At 38.0% G+C, this 21,341-nt stretch overlaps 1 protein-coding gene and 1 pseudogene across 1 annotated transcript in view; one reads left to right on the plus strand and one right to left on the minus strand.

Moving 5' to 3' along the window:
- The window catches only part of KCNH5 (potassium voltage-gated channel subfamily H member 5), a 302,764-nt gene that overhangs the window by 121,411 nt on the left and 160,012 nt on the right, over positions 1-21,341 (plus strand). The gene's annotated exons all lie outside the window — the stretch shown is intronic.
- Positions 19,144-20,187, minus strand: LOC114225174 (serine/threonine-protein phosphatase 2A catalytic subunit beta isoform pseudogene; annotated as a pseudogene).

The raw sequence follows: 21,341 nt of genomic DNA on the forward strand, positions 1-21,341 counted from the left end.
TTGTCTCAAGGTACTAGGTTGGTAGGGAGTATCTCAACCTTACTAAATCCATCAGAGGTTCATATCTGTCTACTTAACCTGTAAGTCTGCTCCACCGTCTGCTTGGCTTCTCAGCTCTGCTGCGTGGCCCCTATTCCTTGGAAGTCCTGTGCCATTATGACACCCTCTGCTCAATCATTTTCTCTGGCGGTCTTCCTTCTGTATTCGTGAGAGCCAGGCTTTCTCTGATACTACATTCCTCCTCAAGCCCATCTCCAACAGGGCATGTTTCCCCAATCCCTTATGAATACAGACCTAACCCTGTAAAAATGATCAGTTTATGTTGTTAGCCCATTTGAGTCAGGAGTCTAACTTTTTCATGTAGGGTTCTACTTTAGAATTTAAGGAAAGTGGGCAATTTACCAGCATCATGGATGAAGCCAGCCTTAAATATCTTCAGTTTCTTTTTTTTTTTTATATCTTCAATTTCTTAAAGCCAGGATTCTGTTATACTCTTAGGACTAGAAGTGGTCAGCAATAAAGGAGTGAGAGGAAAAAACCACTCTTAGTACTATGGGCTAAATTTAAAGCAGTGGCTAAAATTCTTCTTCTGTCAGCCTTTAATAAATAGCATCCTATAGTCAACAGTGAGTTCAGCACAGTGATGCTTGGATTTCGTTGATAAACCTGTTATAGGTGTTTCTCAGTTTTGTGTTGGGGCTGGAATACTGTCAGCTGGAATGCTTCACTGAGGCAGTTGGTGTAGGATGGGAACATATGTGCTTTTGATGAAAGCTGCTTTGCAGTGAAAATCACAGGGATTCCTGTGAAGCTCTATCTTGTGAACATTGTTATATAAGCACAGCCTTTAAACTCTTTGGCTTAAGTCTCAAGTAAATAGGTTTATAGAGTACGGACCTACCTGGCTCAGCAGGAGTGAAAATAAAATGTCTCACTATTGTGGTATTTGGGACTCTTCTATTGTCAGATAGAACTTTGCCTACATCAGTTTAAAGCAGGGGAAGGGCAACTAATAAAAATCTCATGATTAGTGGTAAAAAGTAGGCTTAAAAGTATCATGATCAAGGGCTGTGTCCCCGTTATAAATTGAGTAACCGGAGAGTCTGGGATAGAGTGAAGTAGGGAGAAAATGGTGTGGGATGAGGTCAGAAAGGTACTGGGGACCAGATCATGCAGGGCCCTGGAAACCCTGTTAGTCTGTGGATGGGAACTTCTAGGTGATTCTGAACGGGAAATGACATGATCTGGCATTTTAACAGGGTCGCTCTGGCCAATATGCTGAAAGTAAACTTTAGGGTGACAAGGGAGGGAAGAGACAACTCAGGGAGGCTATGGCAATAATCTTACTGGGAGGGGCGCCTGGGTGGCTCAGTTGTCAAGCATTTGCCTTTGGCTCAGGTCATGATCCTGGGGTCCTGGGATCGAGCCCCACTTTGGGCTCCCTGCTCAGTGGGAAGCCTGCTTCTCCCTCTCCCACTCCCCCTGTTCCCTCTCTCGCTGTGTCTCTCTCTGTGAAATAAATAAAATCTCTAAAAAAAAAAAATCTTACTGGGAGATGATGGTGGCTTGACGAACATAGTAGCAGTGGAGAAGGTGTGCCATGGTTAGATTCTAGTTATATTTTGAAGCTAGAACCAATAGGGTTTGCTGACAGGTCGGATATGGGATATTAAAGGAAGAGAGAAATTGAGGATGACTCAAAGTTGTTTTGTTTTAGTCTACTCTTCTCTAGGGATGGAAATGATTATGGAGAAAGCAGAGGGATTTTTGGGGGAAGGATATCATCGAATTAGGAGTTAAATTCTGATGAGTCGTGTTAAGGTTGAGATACTTGTTGGACAACAAGTGCAGATATCTAATGGGCAGTTGGGGAGAGAAGTCTGGATTTCAGGGGAGAGATTCTGGCTAGAAACATGCATTTGGGAGTTGTTGGTATAGAGCCGATGTTTAAAATATGGCTGAGGCTAGGGCACCTGGGTGGCTCAGTTGGTTAAGCGACTGCCTTCGGCTCAGGTCATGATCCTGGAGTCCCAGGATTGAGTCCCACATCGGGCTCCCTGCTCAGCAGGGAGTCTGCTTCTCCCTCTGACCCTCTTCCCTCTCGTGCTCTCTATCTCTCATTCTCTCTCTCTCAAATAAATAAATAAAATCTTTAAAAAAAATATGGCTGAGGCTGGTTGAGCCCTCCATGGGATTGAATGTAGATGGAGAAGAGATCTAAGAATTAAGCCCTGGGCATTTGAATGGTCAGTAAGACAAGGCATAACCAGCAAAGAGACTGAGAAAGAGCACTTAGTGAGGTAAGAAGAAACAAGAGTGAAGTGTCCTGTAGGCCAGGTGAGGAAAATGTATCAAGGAGGAGTGAGTAAGCAGCCATGGGAAGTGTCACCTGTAGATCAAGCAGAATGAGACCTGGGAATCGATCGTTGGATTTTTTCAGTTGAGGTGTTGCTGGGGATCTTGAGCAGATTTGATGGAATCTTGGGGGCAGAAGCTCTTACTCTAACCTCTTTAAGCCTCAGTTTTCCCATCTGTAAAATGGGGTAATATTACCCATTTCATAGAGTTGGTGTGAGAACTAAACAAATTGATTCATATAAAGTACTCAGAGCAGTACCTGGTACATTGTAAATGCTAAATAACCATTTTGTTTTGTTCTTACTAGAAACCTCCATTCAGGTAGACATTGTCAGTCACGATCCTGTGGTGAAGTCATGCAACTAATTGAGAATCTGCCTAATTGAATGAGCATTCAATCCATATAACTCCCTTCCAGGCTATCACTGAAAACCTTGTTTACCGTCTCACCAAAGTGTAGGTGAATCTGCACAGTGCAGTGTCTATCAAGCAAGAAATGAGGTTAGCACAACTTGACTTCTGCAGGGCCACTGATGAGTCTTAGAGATCATTCCTCTCATTTCTGGGTGCTAATCAATTTTAAACCTTGTCAAAGGATAATGCCTAGTTCACCAGTTTGCTCTTGGAATCCATGATATTTTGTTATGCTTATTTAAAATCACAATTGGGTTTGCCTTATTCCTAGTGTTTTGCTGACTCTAAATTCCTCAAACATAGGAAGCAGGGACACAGTGATCTCTTCGGCAGATTCTCCACAGTGTGTTGGGATGAAATCTGATGGGCCCAGAACGCATGAATGCTTTTGGAGCTATTAATGCTCTTTTCTTTTTTAAATCAATTTGTCTCCTGTCAGGTTTATGTCCTTTCACACAAGTGCTCATTATAATCTATCCTCTGGCCTGAGCAGTGTTCTGTTTGAAGTAGAGAATGGGCAGAGCAGGAGTCAAAGACTTGTGTTTCTTTGGGGTCATCCATAAACATTGACCCATAGCCCAAGAAGCAGGTGCTGTGGACCCACTGAATTGTGTTTCTTCCAGATACTTAAGTTCCAGCCCCAACTCCCCAGCCCAGCCCTCCCCCGCCATGTGACTGTATCAGAGATAGGGCCTTTAAGGAGATGATAAGTTTAAGTGAAGTCATAAGAGTGAACCCTGATCTGCTCTTATAACAAGAGAAGGTGATAACAGGGCTCCCCCTCCACCACGTGAGGACATGGCAAGAAGGCAGCCTTCCGCAAGCCAGGAAGACAGCTCTCACCAGAACCCGACCATGCTGGAACCCCAGCTTGCAGACTCCGGAACTGTGAAGCATATCAACTTTTAGGGCTGAAACCACCTGGTCTGTGGCATTTTGTTAAGGCAGCCTTGATGGACGAAAACAGTGGGGGCTCTTCTTTCTTTCTACTATTTGTTGTTCTGGCATTTTTTCAAACATTAGTTCTTTGGGGATTTTAGATTTCCTAACAATCTAGTTAGTCATCTGCGTTTTAAAAAATCCCTATTTAGGCTTTGCAATACTGGCAACTTCTTTAACTGCATCCAACATAGTGCTTTGTGCTGTAGACCATCTAAAATTTTCATGAATTTATCACAGCAACTATAAAGATGCACTTCCAGTTTATCAGGCTCCTTAGCATTGAATTACTTTGATTTCCTGAAATTAAAGAGTAGGGTAGTTGGTGCAAGCCTACCCCCCTTACCTTCCTTGCAGCCTTTTCTTTCCTCTCTCCCTTGTATTCTCCTTCTGTATTAACCACTTGCAATATTTCTTGCCTGAAACATTTTGAAATGTTTACTGTATGGTATTTCAGGATACATGAGCATTCACCCGGCATTGATCAGTATGTAGCTTTTGTCATTTTTAAAGCTTGTGCCAGCCTATACTGGCAAGAAGAAAAACTCACCTATATCTCTGGTTTGTGCATTAACAGCAACAAAAATGCCAGTACCTGCAAGGTCTTTTCTCTGTTCCAGATCTTATTTTCTCTAATGTGGGCATTTCTTTCTTCTTTAATATTGTGTCAGAAAACACCACAACATTGCCCTACTATTTGTAGTCTCTGGAAATCCATAATTGGAGAGCTAACTTCAGATTCCAGAATTGTGTCCACTGGGTTGATTAGAAGCTGCCTCGTGGCCGGACTGTGGACCATCCCGTCATTTAGGCACAAAAGAGAATGTCTACTCACTGGGAATTTAAGGCTTTAAAGACACCAGGTATATGTGCCGGGGCAGTGGGAGAGGGTTAGTTAATACTCTTAACTTCCCTGTCTTCTAGCTGGGAAATGCAGAATGAATATGTGTCTGTATTACCTATATCTACACCTCTATATACCATTATGTATCCTGTTATATATAAATATATATTTTAGGCTGACACAAATCTGATGTGGAAGAATATTCATTGTGGTACACAAGGCAAAAAATATAACAGTGTACTTTTGGAGAATTTTCAAGGAGGAGGAGGAAACATTTAGAAGAACAGTTAAGTATGCAAGCTGCAGTTGCACAAAAGAAAGCCCATATGGTTTAATGCCATACATTAGTTTGTTTTAAACCTTTTGTGGTTTATTTTCAATTTAAAATGAATATGTGCTTTAATTAGTTTTGGAGTGAGATAGGGAGGCATATGTCTTTTAGTTAAACACAGAGTAATTTACATGGTATTCTCTCCCTTATACTTTGGGATAGGTCTGAATTCCAGTTAGCCAACAAAACGTCATCCACAGGGACTCAGCCAATCCTTAATGTGTTGGGAATCCAGTTTTTTTTTTCTCATTATACTTTGCCTAACTGAAAAGAAAGAATTTCTAAGTCTTCATTCATCTTTTAATCGATCAAACACTTAGTTGACATATTTTATGATTTTTTATATCCGCTATATAATACAAATTCATGTATATATACATACTTGTGTCCCCGGTGCTTTTATGTCTCTCTCTCTGTCTTTCTCTGTCTTTTGAGAGGTAGAGAGAGAGAGGTGGGTATCGATATAAATATAGATATTAAGGCCCAAGTTTAGAAATTCAAGAAAAATATTTTTTTCTACTCTCAAAACTTCAGGGATACCAAAGGAAAACTACCTTATATAGTTGAATCTGGAAGTACAATTTAGATACCCAAATGCACTATATCAAGTGAAACCCAGAATGTATATCCTCTGCATCACTATGTCCTAGAAGAAGCCAGTACAAGAACATTGGTCATAGATATCATCATGCGGTCCTACGTATGTCAGAGTTGCTACAAGGTCAGATAAAAGAAAACATAGGAGCATGTTTTAAGCTCTTAAGCACAAAACATATTGTCGGTATTCTCAGAATATTCAAAATTCAGCCATCAATGTGTCTGTCCCTTTCAAAAGGGGCAAAATAAGATGTATTTTATTCATTATATCTTGGCCCAGAAGGCTGGCAGGTGAAAGGACCTGTCTTCATGGTCCATTCTGGAATCAGGTCACAACCAGTCTGGTGGGCCCTGAGAGACTGGTCAGTCTTGATGCAGCCAAGGCCCTGAGTGCAGTGGGGGAACGGGTGGAGAGCTGGGCCAGTGTTGTTCTCTGGTGTTATGCTTTCCCTGGGATGGTTGCCTGCTCTTCCCGTGTCCAGAGGGGTGCAGCTCCTGCGAGTCATTTATGGCCATGAGAAATTGTAGGCTTAGTTGAGATTTCCCAGAATGTTGATGACTCAAAACTGGATCATACCAGGCTGGAGTTGTCTCCAAACCTTTTCTCCATCATGCTCAATTTCTAGGCATTTTCTTCTCATCACAAATGTTCTGTTAGACACTTCATATTCAATTGGGGTTTTGAGATTCTACCCACAAAGTCATGAAAACACAAATACACTTTCCTGTATTTTAAAGGACAAGCATAATTTAGCTTCCATTTATTTAGAGAAGTGATAGGTTTTTAAGCTCCTATTTCTACTCTGTGGTAGGTTTTTGGTAGCAGGAGAATGAAAACGGAGTCCCGTGTCCCTGCAACTGTGTTTTTAATTGTGGGACATGCTGAGCCACATTTGGCCATTTTTTGTTTCTGAACTAATAATGTCAGCTTCTCCACATTTTGCAGCTCTACAACAAAGGATTAAAAACAAAATAAATGTTTGGGAAAGTGCTTTGAGATAGCTAAAGATAGCCACACAAAAGCACACGGGCTTTGGTAGGAATGACAAATTAATTGTGCTGTTTTTAAGTGATAACACAGAACAATTAATGCACTTAATTGCTTTATTGAAACAAAAAGCTCTTTCGCAGTTTGCATCATTTCTTTGTGGAATAAGAATGTTTCAAAATTTGTAAATGAATGTATGACCTCTGATTTAGGGAGCTTTAGTAACATATCTCTTTCTGTACTTTTTACTTGATTTTTATTTTCAGACAGTATTTTTCTTTCTTTTTGTGTAAATCCAAAACTGAGTTCATAATGAGATAAATTATTAGTAGTAGTTAGGGAAGGGAAAGAAAATGAAGTCCTTTTAGAATATCTAACAGCTTTGAATAACTTATTGGCATTTCAATTTATTTATTTATTTATTATTTTTTATTTGAATATAGTTGTCACAAAATGTTACGTTAGTTTCAGGTGTACCACTTAGTGATTTGACAAGTTTATACGTTATGCTTTGCTCACCACAAGTGTAGCTGACATCTTTCCCATTACATTGCTATTGCAATATCGTTAACTGTGTCCTTTATGCTCTGCTTTTTATTCCCTTGACTTACTCATTCCATTCAATGAATCTTGTTTTCAAGACTGTATTTTTATTGCTTGTTGGGAACACACCCTAAGTAAATTTCTTTTGAGGATTTTTTTTTTTTTTTAAACACAGAACAACACTGAGTTCAATGGTTCTTAAGTTGCCCTGAAGAGCTGAAGATTTCTGAAGGGTCACCTTAGAACTGGTAAGGCAGATGAGCAGGCAGGGCACCTCATGTGTGATGAGCTACATGAGGGTTTTTGTACTGAATTGTATATCTAGCACTTAACATGCTCCGTACTTTGGAATACATGAATGAACAAGCTGACCCCATCCGTCCATCCCTGCTTTAACTTGAGAGGCTCTGTTTTTCCCATTTTCCTTATTGCACTCAGAATGAGTTTTCAGTATCCTGGCTCCTCTCCCTGTTATCTGCCTTGTCTTCCCCATTTCTCTCCACTGTTTTTCCTACGCCTCCAGCTCCCCTGTATTATTTGCCCCAGTGGGAGTTGGTGTCCTAAAGTGATGGTCAAACACCAGTTTCTGTTCCCACATTGAACTGGCATGGTGATCAGAAACACTGCCAACCCATTATGGAGATGGGCAAGTTCCCTGGAAACTGTCATGCACTGTGTAATTTGAAGGTATTAGTAATAGTTTTATATAGGAGTTTATTGATTTGTCAAAGTAATTGATATCACCTTGTTAAGATTGGACAACCTCAGATATCCTGGGACTTTGGCTATCTGGCATGCCTTCCTAAACCTTTATTGACCTTTCTTTCCATCCTTGGTTTGGAAATGCTATATTTAAATTTATTAATGTTCAGTAGACTGTTTGATCTTCCTTATTCTGAGATAGAGAAAATGATTCATCTTCTCAATGTCCTTAGGTGACGCATGATGAGCAGATAGATTATAATAATAGTAAATATTTATTGTACTTCCATGATGGGTGATGATGATTCTACACATTATCTCATTTTACAATGAACAGCTGACATTTTTTTTCTAGGATGTCAGGTTTGAATCTAAGTGCTTTACATAAATTGACGCATTTCATCCTCATAATAACTTTATGAGTTAAGTGATATTATTACTCATGTTTTACAGCAGAGAGAAAATTGAACACAGAGAGATTCAGTAACTTAAGCCCAGCCAGTAAGACATGAAACTTGGTTAGGCAGTCTTACTCTGGGCCAGAATGTGTGATGCTCGCCGTTTAATCATCTTGGCAACGCTGTAACTTCCTTTTATGTTTTTCCTTTTTTTCCCTGTGGATCCCAGCTTTTTGAACTTCATAAAACAGAAAAAACCTAGGGCACTTATATCATTATTAAAATATCATCTCTAGGGAAGTAGCTATAATATTTGTTTTCTAATATGAAAATAGCTTTTTTATCTGATTATAAAAATAATTTATACTCGTGAAGAAAAATGAAACAATACAGAAAATACAAATGAGAAATCATAATCACCTGTAGTCCTACTACCTACAGATATTTGGGTGGATATGCCTTCTGACATTTCTCTATGCACATGCATGTATGTACAGATAGCATTTTGATAAATGAGACTGTATTATACCTGTTGTTTTGTAACATTCTTATGCTCACAGTGTATTAGGGGTGTCTTTTCTGTGGCAGTGACTATAAGTATGTGCCATGCTTTTGAATATGGTGCTACTTTGTCTGGCTATGCCATACTTCATTTAAGCAATTCCATATTGATGAACATTTAAACCACTTCCAATATTTACATGATAAACAATGTTATGGTAAACATGATTTCCACAAATACTTTGGTGCGTGGACATTTTACTACTTGGGAGCAAATTCCTGGAAGTGGGATTGTTGGCACAAAGGACATTCATATTTTTTATTTGGGTATATAGTGCCAAATAAGAAAGGCTGTAACAACTTCACCCTCTACCAGTATATTTTGTGTGTGCCCAACTCTTTTACTTCTTGCCATTGTTGATTCTGTCAATTTTTAAAAATATCTTGGGGCACCTGGGTGGCTCAGTTTGTTGGACGTCTGCCTTCGGCTCGGGTTGTGATCCTGGGGTCCTGGGATCAAGCCCCGTGATGTTGGGCTCCCTGCTCAGCGGACAGCCTGCTTCTCCCTCTCCCTCTGCTGCTCCCCTTGCTTGTGCTCGCTCTCTCTCTGTCAGATAAATAAATAAAATCTTAAAAAAAAATAAAAAAAATCTTTGCCTGTCTGATAGTTGAAAAACATTTTAATTTTAATTTCTAATACTCAGTGTTTAGTGGGGTTGAATATATTCATTATGTTCAGTGACCATTTGTATATGTTTTGCACATTACCTTGTAATGTCTTCTATCCATTATTTTTGTTAGTGTGCAGTTTCTTTTTTGCTGATTTTTTATTACCTTTTTTTTGCACAATTAAGGATATAAGTCTTCTGTTTATTCTATATGTTGCAAATATTTTCCCCAGATGATGGTTATTTCTTCCGTGTTGTTTTAGTAGCTTATTTACTTATTAATCTATTATTTGGCATGCAGGAATTTTAAGTTTTATGTGGTCAAACAAAACTCTTCTTTCATGGATTCTTTTGGTTTTTGAGACATTTTTAATAAAACTGTCTTTACCTACCCCAACATTGTAGAAATAGCTTCATTTTAATAGGACACAGAACCAGGCCATGTAACTGTCACTTATGTGTCAATTACTTTAAAGTTTACTGAGTTTTCACAAACACATTCTCATTTAATTAAGTTCACAATATAACATTATTAATATTTCTCAGATGAAACTGAGACAAAGAGAGTAAAGGATCTACTCAGGGTTAGAATATACGTTAGCCTGATGCCAAAGCAGTATTTTAGCCTTGGAGAACACTGTGATCCCTTAGGTAGATGGAAATGCAGTGGAATAGTAAGGCTAAATGGCCTGTCTCATGCTGAAAAGTATTCCCCCTTTTTGATAGAACGATTAAGAACCGAATCCTTGGATAGTAATAGGATGCTTCTTGTAGTAACCGAGTTCCAGTTCAGTCCTTTGAAAGAATTTGAGTGGAAAAACAACCAGATATTAAAAGAAACAAGGCATAGAAATGTGAAGGCATTAGATAATATAGGGTGTGCTTTGGATTTTAAGAATTAAGAGGATGATGTCCAAGTAGTTAAGTGAATTTGTGAAAATGGGTCAATGGGAGAGCACCATATCAGAATGCTCGGTCCATTTTCAGGCAGGCACATTGAGCAAATTCTTCCCTCATCTCATTTCCAGTAAGTAGTGAGACCAAGTATTAAGCAGGATTTCACATGTACAATTAGAAAGGATTTTATGCCTGGTATTATGCTGGATTTTGATGCAGATAAATTTCTCATCTGCAGAACACTTTCAGTTTTCAGGGCAGAATCTACCATTAGAATAAAGAGGCATATAGATTTCAGTTGATATCACATCATTAATGATCAGCACTTTTGTGAATGTACTGATTTTTTGGCAAGCACTGTATTTGAGACAAAGCAAAAGCAAAGGTTTTTTTTTTTCTTCTTTCCTCTTTTTGCCCTCTTTCCCTCTTGTGAGGATAAATTTGAGTAGGGAGCAGTAAGCACTTGGTTCCTGGTCTTGCAGTTATATGCACAGGGCTCAGTCTCATCAGAAATAACTAGGAACTATATAACGATGTAAAACTATGTAACAGGAGTAACACAGGTCTTGTGTTGACTGGGGCAAAACAAGGGTCTTGGTTTTCTCATCTATCCTCTTTTGCTAGAAGTTAAACATATTTTAAACTATAGTGTAAGCTTCAATTTTTATATTAGTTTGTATTCCTATTTCATTGGTGTGGATCCTCAAACCCTAATTTCTTGCATTTCTAGAAAGTAAACCACCGTATCTCCTGCGTGAATTTCTTCTGGATCTTTCAGGGCTCTTCTCAGTGATCAAGTTGATAGAACATTGCCTAGATGTACCGGGTGGTCTCTGCTATTTTACCTTCGTCTGGACCTGTCCCCTTACAGCTGAATTAAATCAATCATTTGTTGGAATTGAGAGCCATAAAGAATAAGACTGTTTTCTGAGTCTCAGCCTTTATTTGCACCTGTGCTGCACTGAAAACGTACTGAAAACGACCCCAACAGAGGGTCGTGCTTCTCTCTCTAAGCAAACCTTTCATTTCCAGAGCTTCTCTGTGTTCTCAAATCCTGTTAGTAGTGTTTTCTGGCCTGGAGGTTTTCAGAACAGAATCCGGGGTTTACATGGCAGTGGGGAAGGACTGTTTTTTCATCAGAAAATCAGAAAAGGCACCTCAGTGATACAACAAACTGAATTGTTTTAGTGTTTCTGACAGTTAAGTCTTTCTGCTGAAGTGAATTACTTCTCACATTAGGATTATTCTAATAAAATGAAGCAGTGACCCTAAGAAGAGGCCGAGTTTTTTCCCATGTTATAAGGAATAACATTAAGGAATTTGGATGTTAAGAAATTAATTGACTTTTTTTAATAGTAGTAGTGTTCCTTTCAGTGTGTTCCCCAATAACCAATTATTCAGGGTATGGTTGTTAAGAATATGAGCATCGGCTTCACTTGTATTCAAATCCTGGCTGGGCCATGTACTGTGTGGGTGTCTTTGGGTAGGTTGCTTATTTTTAAACCACAGTTTCCTGTCAAATGGGAGTTTTAATGCCTTTCTCTTACTAAAGTTGCATTGAAGATTAAATGAGGTAATGTACATAAAATGCTTTCATAGTACATTAAATTTATTTAATAAAAAAAATTCAGTACTTTTATTTGACACTGATTGTTATCAAATTGTTGGTATTTCCATGAACAGCTGACCTTTATAAATGCTTTTTTGGAATAACATTTTTTCACTCCTTATACTTTTGCTTCATCATAAATTGAGGGCCAACGTGTTCAACATTGGGATACGAAGAAAAATAAATATATGGCTCTTATTCCAAAGTAGTTCAGGGGATAAACAATTCCACTTTCACTTTTACTGTCTTCACTCATTTAAATATCGTATGTGCATTTTCATGGCATTTGTAACCCTAGAAAAGTTTACACTGAAAGAAAATGAGCATAGTACCCATGAGTATTCCATTTCTTGCTCTGGTATTTATTCATCAGATTTCTTCTACAAGTGACAGCAGTTTGGGAAACTCACAAGCCTTACATATTTTTTAAAAAAGATTTATTTATTTATTATTTTAGAGAGAGAGAGGGATTGGGGGAAAGGGCAGAAGGAGAAGAGAGAGCATCTGAAGCAGACTCCCCACTGAGCATGGAGCCTGACTCAGGGCTCGATCTCACAACCCTGAGATCATGACCTGAGCCACAATCAAGAGTCGGACACTTAACTGCCTGAGCCATCTAGGCAGCCTTAAATATTTTTTTCAGTGTGGTGCATGCCAAAACATATAGCCCCCTCTTTCAGTTAACAGAGAAGGAAGGACTTAGAAGAATATGCAAATTTATACAGTGAGTTGATAGCATTAATTCAATGCAGAAAAGATAAAAACACAATTAGTTCTATCCAAATAATTGGTAGGAACCTCACAAGAGTTTTGGCCAGTTATAAAGTCAGATAGCCAATTAAATAAAAAGATTGTTACTTTTCATATATTGTTTAATTGGAGCAGGGGGGATCTCTGGTTGAGACCTGTGGTGTCTTGATCTGATTCCATAAACATTTATTGAATGTCTGTTCCGTGCCAGACACTGGCTCAGCTTTGAAATTACAAGGGTGAATAAGACAAAGACCCTGTTCTCAAAGAATGTAAAATCCAAAATTTAATGGGAATTTTCATCATAATTTATGCTTGAGAATTCACTTTCTGTCTATTCTCACTGCTCAAATAGCAAAGTGTGCACACTTGAAATGTGAATATTCTCATGAGTATTTCATCACATATGCTCCCTCTTTGTAATACCTCATATGGCAGTACTTTGCATAGAATTAATTGCCAGATTGTGAGGGGGAACTTGTGTATTTCTACATATAAACACTTCTACATTTATTAGTTGTGTAGTGGCTGGGTATTAAATATAATTTAAAGTTGTTCCTAATTCCTTAAGTAGTAAGAGAAGGGAACATAAAGGAAATATCAAAAAGCCCAGCTTTATGATAATATCTAATAAATACTTTTTTCAGTGCAATAATACTTCATACTCAGGCTGAAAAAGTGACACAAAGAAAGGTGGGGTAAATTCATGGCATTGATTTCTAGATTGTCAAATAAAAGTGTTATTTTATTAATTTCAAGTCTGTTTCTAGACTAGTACCCACAGACTGGAATAAGCATATAAGATAATCATTCTTCTAAAGAAAGATTAAGGAAAGTGGGAATGTGTAGGCTCTTATGACAGGTGGGTTCTTCGACTTGACTTTCTTAAGGATGGTGGTGCCAGAAAATGGACTATTAATTGCACTACCATTTTCCCCTTTACAGCTTACTTTCTGAGAATTGGAACTGCTGGCAATGAATGATGGTTATGACCTGTTCCTCCTTCCCTTGTCTCTTATGTTTATGGAGCATCCAAGTTCCTTAATGTTACTCTTTATACCATGTCAAAAAATTGGCTTCTTCTTAGGGTCACTGCTCCATTTTATTAGAATACTCCTGTGTTTACTGAACATAAGACACTGTGCTGGTGGGGAAAATGAGGCACGCATAGCACTAATGTCACTTTTGAGGTCAAAGTAGTAGATACAATAATGTGGATGCCCTCAAACAGTGTAGTACTTCTGCTCCTGTACTTGCGGGTCGTGTCACCTTGGACCATTTACTGACTTTTCTAAGGTTTTGTTTCTTATTTTAAATGAACGATATTACCTATCTGATGGGTTGTATGAGGCTTAGAGACATTGTGTTCATTCGCCAAATATTTGTTGAGCCCCTACTATGTGTCAGATACTGTTCTGTGGCTCTTAGAATACAGCGGTGAACTAAAAAAGATTCCTGCGGTCATGGTACTTACATTCTAAAAAGGGGGGGGGGACGGGCAATTAATAACAGACATAGTAAATAAGAGAATGAATAGTCTATTATGAGGACGATAATTAGCGGATGGAAAAAGGATAGGTAGAGTGGATCTGGGCATTTGGGAGTGTGGGAGGCAGGGAGGGAGTCAGGTATGTTTATTGAGAAGGTGGTAATTAGGAAGGACAAGGCAGTGAGACCTACCCTGTGCCTCTCTGGTGGGAATACCTTCCAGACAGTGAGAACAGTTAGGGGACAGACCTTTGATGCAATTGTGCCTGCCGCGTTAACATCCGAGGAGTAATGAGAAGGAAGCCGCCGTGGCTACAGCAGCCGTAAGGAGGGGTGAGGGAAAATTATACGTATTAACATACCCCACAGGTGTCTGACCATTAACAGCCACTATTGAATTATATGGTTACAGCAGGAGAAGCTGAATGGGCTGAGATAGGCATCAAACTGTTTTTGTGGAACCCATGGTATTTGAGATGTACTTTAAGGGACCGGTAAGAAATAGTGCCTGCTAATTAGCCTCAATTTTGTTATTTTGTCCTTGTACTATGGAGAGCCTAGAACCCCAATTGTTCTGTCGTCGTAGTGACATGATCTAATAAGCCTCTTGTTTTATTGGGTGATGTAAGATCCCTTTACAGCTGATATTCTGCACGTTCCTTACGTATCTTCAAAGAAAGATATACATGTAGCATGTGTAAATGTACATGCAGTATGTTTTATGTGCAGGTAAGATACATGTAAATGTGAGAAGAGAGAAATGAAGAGATGTTCTTTTCTTCCAATGGAAAATTCCTAGGAAATGAACAGTTCCAGTCACTTATGAAGCCACATTGTAACATCTTCCTTTTATGAAATTTTATATAAAATCATGATTTTAATTATCTGTTTTCTTTTTTTTTAAGATTTATTTACTTATCAGAGAGAGATAGAGGGAGAGAGAGAGCACAAGCAGGGGGAACGGCAGTCAGAGCAGGCAGAGGGGGAGAAGCCTGATGCAGGACTCGACCCCAGGACCCTGGGATCATGACCTGAGCCGAAGGCAGACGCTTAACCGACTGAGCCACGCAGGCATCGCTTAATTGTCTGTTTTCAACCATCTGTCTGTTAGAGGCCAGTTCCACTCAATTTATTCAGTGATTGGAGTTCCCAGGTGGCGCAGAATCCCTGTGGCATTTTCTACCTCTATTTCCCTATTGTCTCTCTTTTTGTTGTATCTTTCAGTTTAAAGGGGGTGGTTTGGAGGCCTCCTGAAAATATAAACACTAGTGAGACTTTCCCAGATCACATTAGGCCAACATAAATGATGACCGACCATGAGTAACTCAGGTGAGATGGTGATTAACAATTTCTATTTTTGTGGAAGGAATATGGTTAAATCTGGGAGTTCTTAATATATCATTAGCAAATCTAATTTTTTGTAATAACCCTTGATATATTTTCCTATTTTAACAAAACACATTAGAGTGGTGTTTACTCCTAAAAACCCAGCCTTTTTCACTCAGTTCCGTTACTGGAATATCTCTGAATGTGTTTTTTTATTGATATTTTCTCAGACTTGAAGATGAACTGACAAATAATCCTTGACTTTCATACACAGGGTGAGAGATTTTAGTTGGGGAGATTTGAGACTAAAATTGTTGCTCCTTTCTCCAAGACTCCAAGAGCATAGTACGGGAAGGAAGCCAAGAGAAATTTTTTCTTTTAAACCTCAGGGATGTATTACTGCTCTACAGTTACTTGAAAGATGAATAAAATTCTTTGACAAACTATGTTATTTTAGGTGATGATTATTAATCATTAGGAAACCAAAGCTTCTTCCAGTATGCATTAAAAACCATTTTGCCTTGGATTTTATAGTGTTATTACTCTTTCAACTTCTCCTGAGCACTATAATTATTCTAGGTGGTTATATAAATTGAATTTAGAGAGTCCCTATTAATTAGACAAACCATTGCTAGCTTACTTGCAGTTCTGAATCAGTTGCCCACCACTACTCTTCAAATAAAGAAGTTTCAAATTTATTTTAACGTGTGGTCGTTTCTGGATTTATTTCACTATTGATTATTCATGGCTCATTTTATATCCTAGGCCTAGAAAATGTATTAGATTTGTCCTGTGGCTTCATTTGTCTTGACAAATCACTGCCCCAACCTTTCCTCCATACATTTTTATTCCTTTGGAATAAAATTTAAAGTAAGTACTAATTTAGAAACCATTTTCAGGTAGATGTTATTGGAAAAATATATATATATATTTGTTAGGCAATTCTTCACAGTTTAAGTAAAGAGAGCCACTTTTTGCTTTATGTAGCAATTTATATTCCCAGGAGGGGCTTAGTCTTAAGTAGACAGATGCCAATCCATGCACCTTTAAGGGGAACATACCTGGCTATGTGTATATTACTTCAGTGTGAAAAAATGTAGTTGAAGCTTTCTGTTCCTTTTCCTTTTTCATACTCAAAATGGCTTATAAAAGCAACTGTAAATTTAATTATGTTGTATTTGTACATGGCAGATTGCTTTTAAATTTAATTTAATTTTATTATGTTATGTCACCATACAGTACATGAGTTTTTTGAAGCAATTATTAAAATAAATTAAGATATAAGAGAAACTAAGAGCTAATAGAGCAAGGTAAGGGAATGTAGGACTAGAATCTGTTTTGAATGAGCACACATTTAAGGACTAAAAGATAAGATTAAGATTTGATTGTCATCAATTAATTTTCCAGTTATTATAAAATTGTCAAATAATTCTTCATACTAAATTGACTTAGTGTTAGGGACATTTAAATAGATTTTATTGTTCTTTAACATATATCAGCTCATTTAATCCTCACAAGAAGCTTAAGAGGTAGGCAGGCTTAGGTAAAAGTAATCTTTAGTGATATATATATATATATTTTCTTCAGTATCTTTCCCCACCCAGCTTTATAGAGATATAATTGACATATAATATTGTGTAAGTTTCAGGTATATAATGTGATGAATTAAAAAATATATATCTTGGGGCGCCTGGGTGGCTCAGATGTTTGGGCATCTGCCTTCGGCTCGGGTCATGATCCCAGGGTCCTGGGATCGAGCCCCACATCGGGCTCCCTGCTTGGCGGGGAGCCTGCTTCTCCCTCTCCCTCTACTGTTCCCCCTGCTTGTGCTCTCTCGCTCTCTCTGTCAAATAAATGAATGGAATCTTAAAAAAAAAATATATATATATATCTTGTGAAACAGAGGAGTATGTAAAACACTTTAATTTCTTGAGTTTTCAAAAGTTAACTAGTTAAAAGCCTTTATCCACCAACTTGAAATGCTGATTTTTCTCATATACAAAATTTTCACATGCCATGGGCCCAGTTCTTCTTTTATTCTGTTTTATTGATCAGAATGTCTAATTGTGAACCAATGTCATGTTTTATTAATTTGTACATCTTTGTAATATCTTTTCATATCTGGTAGGACACAATTCCTGAGTATTGACTCTTCTGTATGGATTTCAAAATTATCTTGTCAAGTTCCATGAAAACATTCTACTGGACTCTTGATTAAGATTGCATTGGATTTAGGGGTGCCTGGGTGGCTCAGTCAGTTGAGTGAGCATCTTTGTTCCATGGTTCTCCCTTTTCTTCTCCCTTTGTGTGAGCACACTTGCTCTCTCTCTCTCAAAAAAAAAAAATTTAAAAGTTGCATTGGATTCGTAGGTTAAATCTAGATCATTAGCTTACTTACAGCATCAACCTTTCCGTCCATGCACGTAAATATCTCAGTTTATTCAGGTATTCTCGTATGTCCTTCACTTAGCAAATATTTTTTCAACACATACTATTTTTAGGGCACTGTTATAGGTGTTGGAGATATAACATTGATTAAAATATGCCTACTTTTAAGCAGCTTATATTTTAGTGGAGGAAAAGAGAGAACAAATAAGATTCAAATATATAATATGTTGCATAGTGGTAAGTGCCCAGAAGAAAAATAAAGTAGGGTATCGGGAGAAAGAACAATAAAAGCGCATGTGTGCGCATGCGTGCACGTGTGCACTCTGGTTAGTGAAATCTTCACTGATAAGGTAACGTTTGAACAGAGTTGAATCAGGAGAGGAATTGAGCCACATGTCTGTCTTGAAAAAAGAGCTACTTTTCAAGTGGAACCACGGATGCAAATCTTTGAGGTGGGAGATTGATAGCTCAACAACAGAGCCCAGAGGGCGTGGTTTGAGGGAGAAGGGAGAAGGGAGGGGGGAGACAGAGGGGAGAGGGAGGAGGGACGTTTAGCAGTTGTCTCCATAAAGATCTTGAATATTTCTTGTTAGGTTTATTCCTGGGAGCATTTCACAGTCTTTTCTCTGAATACTTTTTTTTTATGTTCTTTCTAAAATTACCCGTCTAATTGGTCATTGCTGGTGTATAGGAGAATTACTGATTCTTACATGTTGATTTTATATCTTGTTACACTATGAACTTAGTTCTAGTATTTCAACAATTGATTCCATTTGGTTTTCTATTAAGTAACAATCCTGCCTAATGACTATCTCCTCCATCCTGGCCTACATGTTTTATTTCTTTTTTCTTTTCTTTGCTTTTTTTTTTGTTTGTTTGTTTAAAATGGAAAGTTTATTTGCTCAGTACACCAAATAGGATGCAAGCACTGTCATGACACATATACAGAAATATGCAGATCAACATAAAACAGTAATTTAGTTTAAATGAAGGGAAACCTTTTTAAATGTTATGATAACATACTCCCAACAATCTTTTCTTCAGTTAATTTAACTATACATTTCAATAAAATAAATGGTAATGGATTAAGTGGAAGTTAGCTGGTGAATTTTTCTTCAAAATAAAACCCCAACTCTATCAATCCATGCCAGTTAAACATAGTGTTTAACTATAACTAAAATTACCAAATAAGTGCAAAAGGAGATGAAGGAGTTAGTTACCTTTTTTGCTTGAACAGTCCACAGGAAAATGGTTACTACAAATACAGCAGGCAAACTGTTAAGACTGACCAATCTAGAATATAGTGTTGTACTAAATTTCAGTCTCAAATTGTGCTAAATGCTCATCATTAATATGGCACATTTTGATCCATGATATGATTTAATACCAAGACAGATCCCAATTTGTTACAGAAACACATACATTACTGTTGCTTTTTTTGTTTTGTTTTTAAATATATATATTTTAAAAAGCCAGGTATACTTCCACATACAAAGGCAGGGTTTTCCCAGGAGGAATTTACAGGAAGTAGTCTGGGGTGTGCCGGGTAACATGAGGCTCTCCACAATGAGGTGCTGGGTCAGACTGAAGGAAGGAGTATTTTAAAGTGTCGTCTAATTCCATGATAGCAGGCTGGTTCCCACAACAGTAACAGTAATTGGGTGCACTGAAAATGGTAACCACATTCTGATCATGACACCAGTTGTATCCCTCTGTTACAAGTTGGTGAGCTCGAGAAACCAGTGTGAGACCATTGGCATGGTTAAATGTTTCAGAAATGTCCTATCCAAATGTGTAGCCAGCACCACGTGGTGAGATACCCCACCTACCACGATCATCTGGGTCTGACCACAATAGATCACACATTGGGCCCTCATGTGGAACTTCTTGTAAAGATCCAAAGCTCTTATATGATCCAGTGTATCTATGGATGGAGAGAGGCCACCAGGGAGGCAGAATATCTGTCCATCTACTAAAGCTGTAAGTGGAAGGTAATCCAATAGATCTGTAAAATATTTCCAAACATTGGCATTTCCATACTTTTGTAGACATTCATCATAAAAGCCATATACTTGGGTAATATGTCGGCTTTCGTGGTTTCCTCTCAATATTGTAATGCGTTCTGGTAATGCACCTTTAATGCCACAAGAAGAGTCACAGTCTCCACTGAGTAATAGCCTCTGTCTACATAGTTGCCCGTGAATAGATAGTTTGTATCTGGTGATTTTCCACCAATTCTAAAGAGTTCCATAAGATCATGGAATTGACTATGCACATCTCCACACAGGGTAACAGGACAACAAACCTCTTGCACATTTGATTCTTTTGTTAAAATTTCCTTAGCCTTTTTGCACAGCGTCTGCACTTGGTTCTCGTTAAGCTGTTTACACTCGTTCAGCTGCTGGACCCACTGGTCCAGCTCCTTGGTGAACGCCTTGTCGTCCATGGCGGCCCGAGCCCCTTCTCTTTTTTCTTTGTTTTACTACATTTCTAGGATACTCAGTAAAATATGTAATAGTAGCTATGAAAGTGAGAATGTTTTTTCCTTTCTCTAATTTTAATGAAATGCTTCTCATTTCATAATAAAGCATGATGTTTGCTATTTCTTTCTTTAATGGAGCAGGGGAATTTTTCTCCTACCTATAATTTGCTAAGAGACTTTTTTAAAGTAAAAAATTTTCAGCATCTGTTAAGAAGTTCGTATGTATATGTAACACATTAATGTAGTGAATTGCATTGATCTCTCTCTCTATGTAGAACTATTTTTCTTTTTTCTGTTTTTTTAATTTAAATTAAATTAGTCAACATATAGTACATTGTTAGTTTCAGATGTAGTATTCAATAATTCATCAGTTGCATATAACACCCAGTGCTCATCACATCACATGCCCTCAACTATTTTTCAGTTCTCAGATATACATTGATTAGAAAACTATTAAGTGTCTACATGTACAGGCAATGTTCTAGGCACCTGTGTTACATCAGTGAACACGCCAAAGTTCCTTAGTTCATGAAGCTTACATTCTAATAATGGAAAGCATAAAATAAACAATAAATACGATAAATGAAAAAATTGTGATTTTAGTAGGAAGAGATAAGTGCATTGTGAAACAGAGATAGCAGTGCAGGTTAGGGGACTCAGGTGTGAGGAGAGAGTTTGTTGATGGGCTGACATTGCTGATTCTGGGCAGATGAGTGTCATGACCTGTCTTGTGGCTGTGCAGGCTCACTCTGGACTAACAGACATATGGGAATGATGAGCAAGGGAAGAAGAGGGAGATGTGGAAAAGCTCATCATGGTGAAACAGGAGGGAGATGATGGAGACAGAACAGACTTGGTGAATGGTAGTGGAGGTGATAAAAATCTACTTCTATTTTGAAGGAAAGCTAACAAGAGTTTGAAGGATTTTCAGTTGCATTTAGGATATAAGAGGAAGAGAGAGGTTAAGTTTTTTGGCCTGAGCAACCTGATCATGATGTTTCTTTCTTTTAGTAAACGGCGAGATTTGATTTGCTAATAACTTGTTTAGGACTTTTGCAATGAGACTCTAAAATTGTTCTAGGTTTGTCTGTTCTTCCATAAGCCATGTTTAGTTTTAT

The sequence above is a fragment of the Eumetopias jubatus genome, unplaced genomic scaffold, assembly GCF_037043125.1.
Source record: "Eumetopias jubatus isolate StellerSeaLion01/CBP00866 unplaced genomic scaffold, mEumJub1_p1.0 scaffold_7, whole genome shotgun sequence".
Taxonomy (NCBI): Eukaryota; Metazoa; Chordata; class Mammalia; order Carnivora; family Otariidae; genus Eumetopias; species Eumetopias jubatus.